This window comes from Plectropomus leopardus, chromosome 5 (genome assembly GCF_026936395.1).
Source record: "Plectropomus leopardus strain MGB_pleo_1.0 chromosome 5, ASM2693639v1, whole genome shotgun sequence".
Taxonomy (NCBI): Eukaryota; Metazoa; Chordata; class Actinopteri; order Perciformes; family Serranidae; genus Plectropomus; species Plectropomus leopardus.
In genome coordinates, this window is record NC_142180.1 from 34,454,926 (window position 1) to 34,470,901 (window position 15,976).

A 15,976-nucleotide genomic window follows, 5' to 3' on the forward strand; every position below is an offset into this window, starting at 1 on the left:
TTTAAGCATTTTTTAGGTCATTTACCTGTTTGTGTGTTTTTACTTTTCCATTATTTATTTTATTTTATTTTATTTTGTAATTTTCAGTTACTCTAATTGTACTTTTTACTTGATAATTTGGGGGCTTTTTTTTCTTTTCTCATGTTTTTGAAAGAAATCAAGCCAATTTTCCCAGGTTTCAAGAGTTATGAACACGTTTGTTGGAGGGGGATAAGGGGCATTGTCAGGGGATGTCAGATCATCTCGGGCATTGTTAGGCATGTTTATACTAACATGGAAACGTAAGACGGCACGGTTAGACTCGGCTAACAGTCCACAGCTCAGGGACCCACAGAGGTTAATAACATACATGTCACTCACACAAAAAACCCTTCTGTTGCTTTGCAGACACCTTTGGCTTCTTTCTCCAGGGTGCAGTCATTAAGAAATCTAAGGACAATTAATCCAACTCACCGACGTATTTTTCTTACCGAAACAGAAATTATGAGGTTGAGCGCTCAGAACAGCAGGTTCAGCTGAGTGGAAGCAACACATGAGGCTTCATGCTAAGCTAAACTCACTGGTGCTGGTTTCAGCTACATATTCAACGCACATACATGACAGCCGTATCACTCTTCTCATCTACTTCTCTGCAAAAAAGTAAAGAGGCAACTTAAATACATGTGCAAAATGAATTTTAAAAAAAGTGTTAAATCCCTGACACCAGATAATGGCTTCAAGATCCCATAAGGCCTGTTGTTAGAAACCATTTCTCCACCAAGTAAACTTCAGCTGCATTTACACGACTAGTCTAAATGCCCAATTCTGATGTGCGCTTTTTTGCTACTCTAAAAATTCAATATCTGCATTTACACCTGCTTAAACTTGCTTACATGTGAAACAACATGCATGCGTAAACGAAAACTGAAATTTCCTCTTAAGGGGAGATCACACCAAGATGCGTCACCCCAGGCGCGACCGCTCCAAAAATGCTTTGTAAGCGCATCTGGAAAACACGCCTCGGTGTGATCATGCTCCATTGTTGTATTTTCTACTTTCCGAGCAAGTTTCATTACGTTAACATGCACCATCATCGCCAACACCCGACCTGTCAGCTTAGACTACAGACTCATTCGCAGATATCCGAATCATATCTGATTTATTTTCAAATATGAATGAGGCCTAAAATGGAGCAAAATATCCGATTTCAAGTGCTTTTTTCCTGCTTACGCGTTCATGAAACATATCTGATCTGTGCCACACGAGAGGAAAAAATCCGAATTGGACATTGTAGTGTAAATCCAGCCTGACTCATCTCATGTTGCAGAGTTGAACATGCTTTGACTCAAACTGATTATCTGCGGGTTGGAGCGTTTCGCCTGTGCATTTTCTCAAGATCTGAAACTGAAGACAAACATTTTTATTTACCTTCAACATGATGTATTTTTTACACCAAAAAGGATGACACCCTATACAGGCCGCACTCCCTCAGGCTTGTCAGCTACATGATTGATTTTAGCACTTTGAGGTGTGAAGTACTGACAGTAAAAAGCCAATTCATGTTGGTCACACACGTCTCCCAGAGGGCAAATGTACATTTTCAACACACATCCAGGTGCAGCTGCACATGCTGCAGACACAAATCGCCTTTAGGGTAAACACGGTGATGACGCAGAGCGGCAGTGCAACACTACAGCTGGATTACAGCTCATACACACAACAGGAAATTAACCTGCAGACACCTGCAATCGTTTCATTTGTTTTAAAATGGGCTTGTGAGTGAAAGAGCTACATGCTGCTGCCCTGCATTAACCCTTTGAAAGCTGGGCCAATTGCTTTGATTTCTTTCAAAAACATAGGGAGAAGGTAATGAGCAACTGAACAAGACACAGCCCAAAAATAGGCAAGAAATTAGTAATTAAGTTATCAGAAAATAATCTTAAAATAAGTTGGAAAAACAAAAATAACCCCGAAATATGCTGAAAAACATTTTTTTTAAAAATGTATTCATTATTTTTTTTGTGACATAGTTTTAATTTAAAATAATAGTCATTATAATTATAGTATTCTGGACATTTTTCTCTATTTCTTACAATATTTCTACATTTTCCAACTAATTTTGACATTATTCTCAAAGATTTTCATTTTTATTGTATTGTATATCAAATATCGGTTATCAGTCTCATTAACAACTAATAATCAGTAATTTTATTGGCCATGACAAACCAACATCAGTTGACCCCTAATTTAGAGTAATAATCTGAAAATGTCAATGGTAAAAGAAAACACTTTTTGTGGATGTATATTAGCGGTGCAAACATGCTGCACAGGAGCAGTTACACTGAAGCTTGTTCTGTCTCTTCTGTCTTCAGTGATCTCACAAAATACTGGATTCATTTCAGAAATTGTTGTTCCAATTAGCCAATCAGACATACAAATGTTGAAAACTAGGCTGAAAAATATCAATTTTTTCCACTTCAAAACACGTTTCACTGATGATGCAGCTTTACAAACTCATTGCGGCACACACTAGCTCAGAAAAAAATCTTCTCAGCAGCAGCTGAGTTCTTAGGGTCGAACAATAAATATAAAGATGTACAGCATAATGAAATTAACAAAAGTCTGCCCTTCTCTTGCAGCCCATATATTTTATACCGCTGCCACTGCCTGAAATGCATTTGACCTTTCACCCATTCTCTGCACCAGTTTGAATCGCTCACCAATTAGAACAAAGGCTATAATCAAGAGAACCAGTGGGTGCTCGTGACCTTTAATTATGTGCAGCTCAGGGAAATAGAAAAAAACTGAACATTATCTAGGATTTAATGACCAGTGGAGGAAAAGTGCCGCAAATCAAATAAATACAACTATTATGAGCTGAGGCAATCACATCTGGACATGGTGAGATGCAGATGGAGGCAGAGAGGTGAACTTCATAACACACCAACATTTCCAGCTTTGTGATGTCTTATATAATTTCACTTTAGAGGGAGAATTTAACTATGCTGAAAGAGTATTGATCTGGCTTCCCCTCCCTGCTGCTTGCAGCTGCTTTCAGCTACTACAGCAGGCATCGCTGTGAAGAAAATGGGTCTTTCACCTCAACCGCCTCAGAGGAGCTGCTATATTAAGCCTGCTGATCAGGAGGTACAGTATATACTCGCAGTAAAATCAAAGATACTGCTGTACACGATAAATCCCTTCAAAGTGAAGTACAGAACAAAATTTCTCCTGAGACGCGCAGACCTGACAGAGGCTTTATACTGCACGAAAATATCACCTGTGTTGTTTAAGTGAACAATGTTATAGTGACAGAAGATTGAGGCATATATTTTATATTTAACTCTTTGAAACCCCAAGCAAATTAGCTTAGTATCTTTCAAAAAGAAAAATTATAAAAAGTTATGAGTTCAAATTTATTATTTTTATTATTTTCTAATAAAATAAATAAAAAAACAAAAACATGTAATTTAAAAAGTGTACAAAACAAAAATAAATAGATAAAATAGTTAATAATGTAATTATAATAATTAGAAATATAGTTTTCTGGACATTTTTCCATATTGTTTAGGCATTTATTACATTCTAACAATTTTTCTCTGTCTCTCCCCAGTTACATGTTTAAAGAAAACGACCTGAAATTTAGAAAAAGAAAAAAAAAAGAAAAAGTGGAAAAAAAAAAAGAAAAGAAAAAGTGGAAAAAGAAAAAGAAAAAGAAAAGAAAAGACAGACAGAAAAAATGTAAAAATAAATAATAAATAAATATATAAAATAATTTTAAAAAAATAATAAAAAATAAAAAAGAGGGGGTGCAAAACAGAAAATACATAAATAAACATAGATTAAAAGGTTAATAATATTATATCTATCATAAATATAGCTTTCTTGACATTTTCACAATTTTTCCAAAAATGTTTGGGCTGGAAGAACTTGACTGACCTGCACAGAGCCCCGGCCTGAACCCCATCCAGCACCTTCAGGATGAACTGAGACGTCAACGTCCAGCTAAGCCTTATCAACCAGCATCAGCTCCTGATCTTGCTAATGCTCTTATGGCTTGATGGGAGTAAATCTCTGCAACTAGGCTCAAAATCAGCAGAGTGGAAGCTGCATGTTAGTTACTGAATTTGTAAGTAAAATATACAAAATACTATAGTAATAGTAATATAATAATAGTCACATACAGGTGTAATGGCCAGGTGTCCACATACTTTTGGCATAAAAGTAACATTTTTTTAATAGTCCTTCAGTCTGTTAAAATAAGTAGAAAACTTGTTACACAACACTAAAGACACAACTTAAATGAAAAACACCAAACACAAACTAGCATATAAACTGGCAAAATGCTGCAAAATCAGTTAACTTTAACTGTTTAACTTAACAAACTTGACTTGTAAATTCAATCACTGACCAATCGCAGCCATGACCATCCAGTTTTGCTTAACCTCCTCTGCATATTACAGTATATACAATATACAGTATGATATTATCACAATATTAAAGTCACAATACAATATAATTTTAAATGTGTTGCAATATATTGAGTATTGTAATATCAAAATCAGCTTTGTTGCCAAGTATATTTACATGGTGGATTTGGTGTTCAGGTGCAAAACAGTTAACATAGAGGAAGAATAAGAGCAGTAACTTTAAAAAGAATACGATATAAGGTAAGATAATAGCAATATAAAAATATAAAGAACAACAAAATGTATGTACAGGTGCATACAGTGCAATTTACCTTTTTTTAACTAAATCATTTCTCAGAGGAAAGAAGTTATCATGTTTTTTTCTAAAAAGAAAGATTTCATTCTGTTCATCTCACTTCGTTTTTGTTGCATTAAATTGTATTAAATTGACTTAAAAAGCAATGTTATGATGCTAGTAGGCTACCAAAAGTTTAGTTAATAATTGTAATATTATATATAGAATAAAAAAAAACAATACTTATGCATCAATATAATATTGCCGCACAAAACTATCATAATACTACGCTGTATTAATTTCGTTGCAAAATACGAGTGGTTTACAAAAAAGGCATAGCTTGCTCACATTACTGTAAATGTGCAAATGTCTTTTATTTATTTATTCATTATTATTTATGCAGTTTTTGTGTCTATAATGTTGTTTTTTGAAGAATCTATGACATTTCTGAGATTGCTCTAACGTTATCTGGTTGTTTTCCTTTAACAATGACAACAAACTATTAACTGTTATAACAGTTAGGGTTGTAAGCACATTACATTTATACATTATAACCATTAAATCCTACATTATATTCACTGCTCTGCTCCGTCTGTGTCATTTCATCAAGCTAACTTGTGCAGAAGGTTAGCATCATGTAACACTGACACGATGCTAACCTGTGGCTGCACACTGTTCAGACACACTCTAGTTTATGCAGATCAATTATTTATTCAATCCCTCCAAGCCATAGATATGTAGTTTAAGGTGTAATGCTAAAAAGTTTAGCCAAAAAGTCTCTCTGGCTGAGTTAGCTGTGTTAGCAAAGTTAGCACAAGTGGGTATAGCATGCTAACCTGTTAACACAAGAAGCCACCTCAGACCATTTCAACACACAGACTGTCACCGTTCAACGAAATATCCACTAACTTCATTTATTTCTTATATTTGTAAGTAACCAAAATGTTTGTGAACAAGCTCAAACTCACATTACTTGCTGGTCAATGATCCAAACTTCCCTGTGAAACATCCATGGTCCAAACAGCCAAACAGGAAGTCAGAGATTCAAATGGCTTTTATAGTGGAGACAACCTGGACTGTACCATGTTGAGTTAATTGCAGAGGGGGGTTTCACTGTTTCAGGGTTAGTCCTTTAAGTACTTTGAACAATACACAGTGTATAGATAATACTTCTATGTTAGTACAGTTGGAGTAAGTTTTAACAAAATGAAAATAATAACAAAAATAATTAAAATAAGGTCTCTGAACTGCCAATGATGTAAATTTAATTTGCCAGTGGGAGGGGCTTCTGGTTTAAAATCATGGGCAGAGGCTCCTCAGGGTCAGTTTATTGTTGAAGTATTAGTTCCTCTGCAGATTAACCAAATCGGCACACATGAATACTTTGTAAGATATTTATAGACTGAGGATTTCAATAAATGTCAATGCAATCTGATGTGTGTTTGAATTATAGTTTTGAAACATTTTTTATGCATTTATTTCTTGTTAAACAAACGTCTGTTTCATGGAAATGTCTAATAATATTTTTTGTGATATTGATTATCCGGACATGTCCATACATATTTGTATGGATAATAACAATAATAATAACAAGAACAATAACTTTTATAAATAAAGCACCTTTTAAAAAGACAGTTTACAAAGTGCTTTGATAAACAAAGTAAAGCAGAGGCAGCAAATATCATTAGTCTGAGTCTTGTCTGAAAGTAAACTAACATTTTAATAGCCTACTGTTGGATTTATAGGCTGAAATTCAGTCTGATATTGCTATACTGTATGACCCCCAGGAAAGTCGCTCAGCCTTGTTTTCAATTATTCCCAGCTTTGCAGAAAAAAATAATAATCCTGCAAACCAAAAAGCATTTTTCCGCATTAAAAGTGACAAAATAACCCCAAAATTAGCAAGAAATTAGTAAAAGTTTGCAAGAAAATTACCTTAAATGAGCCAAACAACGAAAAAAGTAAAATAAATATATCTAAATAAATCTAAATGTTAATAATAATAATATCAGATAATTATAATAATCATATATATACTTTTCCTGTAGCTATAGTTTTTCTAATAATTATTTTTTTAGCTAATTTTCAGGTCATATTCTTGTCACCTTTCACACTTTTTTTTGCAGTTTACGGGACATTTCATGCCAAGTTGCTGATTGCCTTTTTCCCCATGATTCTGAAAGAAATGAAACCAATTTTCCCACATTTTAAAGGTTTAAATGGTTGTGAGAGGCATCCGAACACAGCACAAGAAAACTGATGTCAAACCAGGTTTCAAAGGGTTAACTGAGGGATTTCCTTTTCCTCTTTTTGAAAAAATTTGACATGTTTGTTGTTGTTCTTTTTCTCTCAAAATTGTATTTCCCTCTGACATCCACTCCAAACTGCTGTTGGGTTAATGTATTTCAAACTTCAAATCAAAATTCAAATCCTTTAAATTTACAGTTTTCTCATTCTCAGCTGTCAACGCAAAACTCTGTTCCTGCTTTTTGTGATTCATTGTGGATTTTTAAAAAAATGCTCTGTGGAAAGTGAAATATTTAATTCCATCATTCATCATTGTCTCCTGTCGAAAAGATGTTAAGTTGAGACACGCTGAACAGATTTATTCTCATAATGGAATATTTCCCCATCAATTTTTAAATCATGTGGACAAACGGGGATATTACTCATTATTGAAACTCCGCGCGTGGCTTAATGTCGGCTCTGATATGTGGGGAATTATTCTGCCACAGTTTACTCGATGTTTAAAATGACCAGAATACAAATCAGACTGTGACCGGGTTGACTAATAGCTCCAGAGTGAATAAACAGCTGAGATGTGAAGCACTTGAGCAGAAGCCACCTACCACGATGACACCGCAGCTCCGAGCCGCCTGCGGTGGTGCAGCTTTTAATATCTGTGAAAAAAGAGCCGAGGCCTCTTCTACTGAACTTCCTGTCCCCTTATGTAAATACGGCATTGTTAATGATTTTTAGGGTTTTTTTATGGATGAACTTTGGTCCGCACTGTGTTGTCTGAGCAGGACTGAACACCCCTAATCGTCACATTCTGTAATGCAGAGTTCAGGCTTACAATTAAAGTAACGTTACTAATGTTCCCCCTGCACAGGATGTACTTTTCTAAATGGCACTAAAGTTTTACCCAAAAGTTTATAGCTTCGAAGTTTTTAAAGTTTACAAACGTAAATAAACAATCAAATGCTGCGCAGATTTTCCTTTTCTTTTGCATGTCTATTCACCCTGTTTAAACCACATAAAGAAATATCCAGGCTGTTCTCATGCAGTCGAAACATTTTTTTCTATATATATTTATCTCACATACTATGAGCCAGTAATCTGAGCATAACCCATGAATTTGGGAAAGATGTGATCACGTGATCAATGTGCTGACGGGAGTTTAAGAAGGAAGCGGTCCAGTAAAGTGGGAGGTCGGGTTGGTGGATTGGTCTAAAAATACAGGACTTTCCCCAGGAGAGTGATGTTCTGAACATAGTGAACTTTGAGTGAGTCATTTTAAGGTTCGCCTCAGGCTGAGCGATATATGGGTCGCCGACTGTAAAGTTGTGCACTCTGAAAGTAACAGCAACATTTAGCTCTAAAATATAATTAAACAGAGGTGTGAACTTTTCAAAGCCAGAGGTGAGGCAGAGAGGAACCGCTGGGTAGCAGCTTGTTTCCTGATTTAGATTTTTTTTTATTTCAAAACGAAAAGCCGTTGATTTAACATTCAACATTTACATTTAACATTTAATACTTACATTTAACATTTTTATTTGACAGTGACATTATCACATTTTTCACAAAAGAATAAATTTGACAAAGTTTGCAAATAAATGTGATAAAAAAAAGGACTTTCACGCCTCTTTTCTACTATGTTTTAGAGCTAAATGTGGAGAAATGTTGCTGTTACTTTCAGAGTGCAACACTTTACAATCAGCAGGTGATATGGCTTTAAAGTAACATCACAACATTTGTAGGATGAATCAGAATACATGATATATGTCTCCATATTTTAAAAACTCTGCAATACTGTGAACTACTAAAGTACAAAATTATTAAATGAACTACAGTTACAAATAAAATATCTAGTACAAGTAAAGTATAAAGTTAAAGTACTATTATAGTAAACTAGTTGTTGTATGTAAATCAAAGTCTTCGTTTTCGTTGTACAGGACTTTCTTTTCGAAAACTAGACTGGGCACTAACACTTTAGGAGAGAAATAGACAGTGCAATAATATATTCTTGATTTATATTAGATCAGCGCTGCCTAGTTTTACTGTTTGGTCAGACTGCAGAAGTACGGCCTGTATATAAAGCAACAGTATGGCAGAGGGGCTGTTGCTCGAAACTCAATAGAAGCTTAAAATGTTAAAAATAATAATAATAATAATGATAATAATAATAATAATAATAATAATAATAATAATAATAATAATAATAATAAGACATTCATTATAGCGCCAAATGGCACATTGTGTCAGAAACATATAAATTTACTGCTTTTTCTACGATGTTGGTTAAGATGCTTTACAAAAACTACCTTTATTATTTCCTTCTTCTTTATCGTTTTTTCTTCAGCAGATTTCGCAGTCGCACCACTTGTGTCTGAAATTGCTGTGAACTCGAGGACTCTGATAAAACCTCTATTTTTCAGCTCTCAGCCCTTTTTAACAGAGCAGAAAAGTACTTAATCTCCTTTTAACACTTCTTCTTCTCCCACTATTCTAGTATCATTCCTCCATCCTGCTCCTTGTTTCACTGCAGTTCAAGGAAGAAATGACTCACAACTTTCACATTTGAACATCCTCACCAAATAAACATTCCTCTGACAAGTGTGTTTGCATATGAAAGTCGGACTCATTTTCCGAAGCCCGGTGGTCACTGCACTGCACCAGATACTGTAAACTAGGGCAAAGCTGAGCAAACGTCTCAAGTGTAAAGCTGGCACATAATGATTATGCAGCAAAAGGTATACAGTACACACTGTATCCGTCCTGTGCTTTGAGACATCTTGTCATGTTCCTCTGTTGGCTCGGGGTCTCTCCTCGTGTCCTCATTAGAGGCAGAAAGGTCGTTCAGAACGAGGAGACAAACTTTTATCATCCACCTGGTGCGTGCTGCTGTTAGTGGTTTTTGTCAAGTGCACAAATCCAATAATTTCCATAACTCACAGTGTGATTGTGAGAGCTACGATGTAACAAAACCTACACAATGTCACTCCCGATTCTTCAGATACATGCATTTGGTCAGTGGCACTATACGTCCAATTATGACAGCATCAGTTTTGGAGCTCACGGACACGTTGTCATGTAATTTTCCGAACTTACCAGACTGTTCTACCTGTAATATTATCTTTGCCCACTTAAGGGCCAATCACACAGAGAAGCGCTGCTAGAAAAGCATCGCCAGCAAGAGCACTTTTGGCCACGCTCATACAATATGCACACGCAGTACTGCTCCCCAGGGCGCTCCCAGCTGTTTTCCCCAACGCGCTTCCAAGGCGTTTTTTGGGAGCGGTTGCCCCTGTCTCGATGCATGTCAGTGTGATTGGCCCCTTAATCATTATATCCACAATTTTCATTCTGTATGGCTCTTGTTTAGATCTTTTCATCCACTTTGTAAAACACTACATGTGTCTACACCTCACCCAGGCATGGATGTTGTACTTAACAGGCTGGGACAGGGCCAGGGGCCCAACATGTCCGTGCCCCACCTGGCTTTCAGTTGCAAAATCTCAAACTCATATTAGCAAATAGCGACCAAGAAAAGACTCAAAATGACCACAAAGAGACACAAAATTACCTCAATATGATACAAAATCACCACAATATGATACAAAATTACCTAAAAGAATGCATTTACTAAAGAATGACACAAAACAAGCACAAGGAGACACAAAATGACAATAAAGAGAAACAAAATAACTCGCAGTAAAGAGAACCTTACAGGACGTGAACAGCTGACCCGTGTCGTGGCCACAATAGCAGAGAGACGGCAAGGAAACCTGATTATTTTCACGTCTTATTCACTGAATTAAGGGATTATTTTTTACCAAACCAGAGTTGCTGATTGTTAAAAAAAGCGGAATATCTAAGTGACTAACAGGACTAACTAAGACGGTTTTGGTGAGTTATTTTGTTTCTGTCAAGTTTGAATAAAATGTGTTTCACGATAGTGAAAAAGGCGGTTAAGCCAGTCTTGGTTTGGTGAAATAGAGAAACATGAATTCAGAAGGTGTACGGGAATATTTATCTGTTTTGCAATTGAAATAAGTGAAAGAAAAGTACCTTTCTTAACATTTTGTGAGTTGATTTTGTATATCTTTTGTATATTATTTTGTATATTTATGTCGAGCCAATAGAGCTCAGGGAACGTAGTGGTCAGTCAGGCGGCGGCTGCAGGTGGGGGGAAACATCAGAAGGGCATTGGGGTTTATGTACAAATAGAGACCGCTAAGCCAAACCCGTTCTGGATACTTAACTCAGCATATATTTATCGAGGATGAAGGCGACACAAAAAGACAAAATGAATCCCTTTTGAGTGCATTAAATATGCTATAAACGTTACTAAGAGGAGCAACAAGATGTACAGTATTGTGGCTCCACATCCAGTTGTTTGACAGCTGCTAAATTAAGCTGAATATTAAACTCCTCTGCACCCTGAATTGTTCCTTTTTTGCATAACAGTATCTGCTTCCTGCCTCAGTCAAGCATCACTCTGACAAAAACAGCTTTGATGGCAGGTGGTGGAGCACTGGTAGTTGGCACGTCTGCTCATCTTTTATGTGTTGATAAGAAAAATTTAAACAGTGTACAAAGTGTTTTATATTAACTCGTGGTTCTGCAGATCAGGTACTGTCTGTCTGCAACACGTTTAGTATGTGATCACACAGGTACCATAAAAATCATGTACTCCGGTAAAACAGGAAAGATATTTTTGCTAGTTCATTACGTGCTGATTGAACCACACAAGCAGGATATTAATATTCCACTGAGATCTATTCTGTTTGTGGCGTTACCAAGAGCCTCATTATATGATCCTCATGCTGATGACTTCATTACCCAAATCTTCCAGCCAGAAAAATGAGAAAAGGAGGGAAAAAAGATGCACCATTTAGGCATACTGGGTGAAAACATACTTTCCTTTTTGTATTTGAATCATCCCGTAACTAAGTTGAACCAGCTGACCCGTCTATTGAAGAAATATTTTTGTGAATAAAACATTTTTCAAGGTCGTTTTCTATCACAGCAGGTTTGTGCCAAACAATTGTAGTCAGCTGCGAATTTCAGGGACATCAAAAATTAAAATTGTGCTGGGAGCTAAAGAAAACCAGACACAGAGGATGTTGCAGTTGTCCTGCCAGCAGCTCGCTTGCACAGTGGGAAATGAACTGGCATGAATATTGTATTTCTCTGGGTACCCAGTGTGTGTGATAGCCTGTGAGTGGGCAGCTCTCCACAGGGTGAGAATAACATCAGGGACCCCACCGGTGCCGGCTTTGGGTTGGCAGGATTTCCTGGATTACATCAGGTTGCCTTGGACACTGCGTGACCCCTGAGTATAAAAATATCTTCTTCATAATTATGAAGACGCTGCCTTCTCTGACTCCAACGTAACATACTGTATATTGCTTATTAAAACGAGCTGTGGCTCAGCTTATCGTTTCCTCTGAATGGGTCATTCATGGTGCGCTTCATCCTCACTGAGCCTCACGAAGACAAAATTAATCCACGGGTTTCCCCATTCATAAACAATTCAGGATGTGTAAAGCAGGGAGTTGAAAAAAAACCTTACCATGACGCCATTATAGATTAACTATGGAAATTTTCCAGATTCAGAAATAAAGCATTGGTTATTAGTTTCTCTATATTTAATTCATGGATTCATTTATGTAATTCTAGACAGACTGATCAGCTTCAACTTCTGCTTTATAAAACAAAACAAAACAAAACATGGCCAGTGCTCGGGCAGCTGCGGCTCAGAGGTAGAGTGGGTCGTCCTCTAATCGCAAGGTCAGCGGTCCCCGGCTCCTCAGGGCAACATGTGGAGGCATCCTTGGGCAAGATACTGAACCCCGAATTGTTCCCGATGCCGCGTCCTCGGACTGTGAGTGCGTGTGAATGGTTACTGAGGAGCAGGTGGCACCTTGTACGGTAGCCTCGGCCACCAGTTTGTGAATGTGTGTGTGGATGGATGAATGTGACATGTAGTGTGAAAGCGCTTTGAGTGGTAAACAAGACTAGAAAAGCGCTATACAAGTACAGTCCATTTACCATTGACGCCATCAGATATTGAAGAGTACAGATATGGAATGATAAAGTGCATGTTATCAAGAGTTCAGCATCTTTAAATATTTAAAAGGAAATTATCATTACATTTCATTTATGATGATTAATTATTTCTGGATGTATCTCTCTGATTCTGTGGCTAAAAACTCTCTGACTACTAACGTATTGTCAGACTTCAGTCTTTTCAATGTATTTTCAAAGTATTCTAGTGTACAGTACGCATTAATCACTAACGACACGGCATATATTCTTTTAAAAGCATGCAAATGATTACACTACTTCACACCAACAATGAAACATTATGAAGCAGAAATGATTATAAATGCAACACACATACAACGATAGTAACATACTGAGTCCTTACTACAGTTAACTGTTGATGTGTGAATAAGTGAGTGAGGTATTTATAATGCATAATAAACCCCAGCAGTAAACCTCAAGTTTCTAACAAGTTAAAAGCATCCATAAAACACTTTCCACTTCTAAATCATTAGAAGTTACATCTATACTGATTTCTGACTGTTGATATGGTGCATCAGTGAGCATTATGTCTGTTGATGAGTGTATTCATGAAGCATTATGAATGCATTATAATTCACTAAGAATAGAAAGTGTTACTGTTGTTTCTCTTTAGCTGAGGCGGCAAATCAATTGGAAGCACAACGAGAAGGAAATAAATGATTTTTTTCCCCCACACACAGACAAACATCCGTCTCATGTACTGATGAGTGGATATAGTGACAGTTTCAGCAAATATGATAAAAAGAGTTTTGTTTTGTTAAATGACCAACTATAGCTTTAACATTTAACCTAAGCAAAGGGTTTTTTCACCTAACAACAAAAGCAGATATTTTTTTGACTCAGTAAGTGGTGCAAAATGGATGGATAGACGGTTTGGTCGTTCACTTGCTGCCTCTCAGGCATCAAATGATGTATCCATTTGTTAAAGAACAGTACAAATGTCTGTGATTTACTGTGAATGAAAGCTCTCTCCAGCAGCCACTCCACTCAAACCCTTCAGTGTGTGAGCTAAAGGACATTAATAAGTCTGTTTCTTTCAAATTTTTGAACTGAAATTTATCCATAGAATACTTTTCTTTCTGATTGTACATTTGATGTGAAAATGACCTAATTTTGTCTGAGTTTATTCCCGAAGCGAAGGGAATTAATCACTGTCTGTCTCCTGGCAAAGTCATGACACCCTGAATTATACACTGCATTGTAATTAGAAACAATACAAGTATGACAACTGATACTGTATGACAATTCTTCTGCGACAATGGGGCTTAAAATTAGATTGTCACACAGAGGGGGTGTTGAGTGCTCGCTGTAGTAGCTCTGAATGTGCACTAAAAATGCAGCAGCACTCATTTAAATTTAAATACAGGCTCTCATGAATGCATGCTTCCAGGGATGCAAATATAAAGGACAGGACTCTGCTTGTTATGCGGATACCATTTACCAAATAAGACTGGTGCCTAAAAGACATTTCCAAGCACAATAACCTTTATGACAGGATTAACGATGCAGGGGGCACATGTTTTATCTATAACACACTAAGCAAGCATGTAAAAATCATTCTCTCCTGTCATTAGTGCATTAGGCTAAAAGTGTTGTTTTTCTGTGACAATAAAAAATCCATAAAGAAAAGAAAGCATCACTTATTGGCTGGTTGGACACACACAACCTTGCCAACACCTGCTAAAATTAGGCTTTTTAATGCAATAAGAGTGCGTACCATCGGCATTCACACCCAGGTCAGTAGACAGATTTTTATCACCTCTGGCTACGATCAGCATTGATGGGGAAACAACACCTGGGTAATTTCAGCTCCTTAACCAGCTAATGCAAAGAGGCGCCATCACTAATTGCCATCCATCTCCTCCTAAGCAGCACTCAAACATTATTCCAAGTTAGTCTGCACTGAGTTTGAGAGACAGACTGAATAAGTAAGACATGTAAAAAGAGAAGCAACCACTGAAAAGTTTTCACAGACCGATGTTCCTACTGCTCTTTACTGTTTACCTGCTCTCCGGCCCCTCCGTGACGACGCACAGACACACCAACAAAACGACCCACACACACGAAGGCTGACCAAAAGGCAGACTGGTGTGCTGCATCGGTGTGTTCATTGGCAGTAGGAGTGCAGCCAATTGCCCATAATTAGCTGGTATACTCGTTTTTAACAAACCTGCATGCACGTTCTAATTTTGGTGGGAAAGGGGTATTATTACCTCTTTTTCACATACTCTGACCAAATGTGACACTCACATTTCAGAACCAACAGATGTTCTGTGAGCTCAACAGCTGCATCAAGTTCAGGTACAAAAAAATCTGATGAAATGAGCATTTGTCGTAAGCAGCGTATAAATTCTTGAGATTTGGCCAAAAAACATGTTTTGAGAGATCATTGTGACCTTTGACCACCAAATTTTAATCTATTCGTTATTAAGTCCAAGTGGATGTTTGTGCCAAATTTGAAGCATTTCCCTCAAGGCGTCCTTGAGATATCACAGAATGACACGGATGAGGTCAAAGGACCTTTGACCACCAAAATCTCATCAGTTTATCCATGAGTCCAAATTCATGTTTGTGCCAAATTTGACAGAAAATGACCATGAATTTTTGAGTTTTGGCCAAAAACATGATTTGTGAGGTCACAGTGACCTTTTACCACCAAATTTCAATCCATTCATTGCTGGGTCTAAATTAATGTATGTGCCAAATTTTACCAAAAATTACTCAAAAAAAACAATTTGCGAAAAGCGTCACTTTTCTCAGTCAATAAAAAATCATAAGGCAAAAAAACAGTGTCACTTATCAGTTGATTGGTCACACAGATCTCAGCAAACGCAGCTTTTTTCAGAACCACCAGGTGCACTGAGTTCAGGCACAAATCTGATGTCTGCACAAAAAAAATCTCAACTCCCAAAAAATAAAAAATAATAAAGTCACCTAAAGGGTCTGAACATTTCTCAACTGGAGACACAAAATCACTCAA

General features: G+C 36.9%; 1 protein-coding gene across 3 annotated transcripts in view; it reads right to left on the minus strand.

Moving 5' to 3' along the window:
* Positions 1-15,976, minus strand: part of gabrg3 (gamma-aminobutyric acid type A receptor subunit gamma3) — a 69,182-nt gene that overhangs the window by 31,017 nt on the left and 22,189 nt on the right. The window lies entirely within an intron of this gene.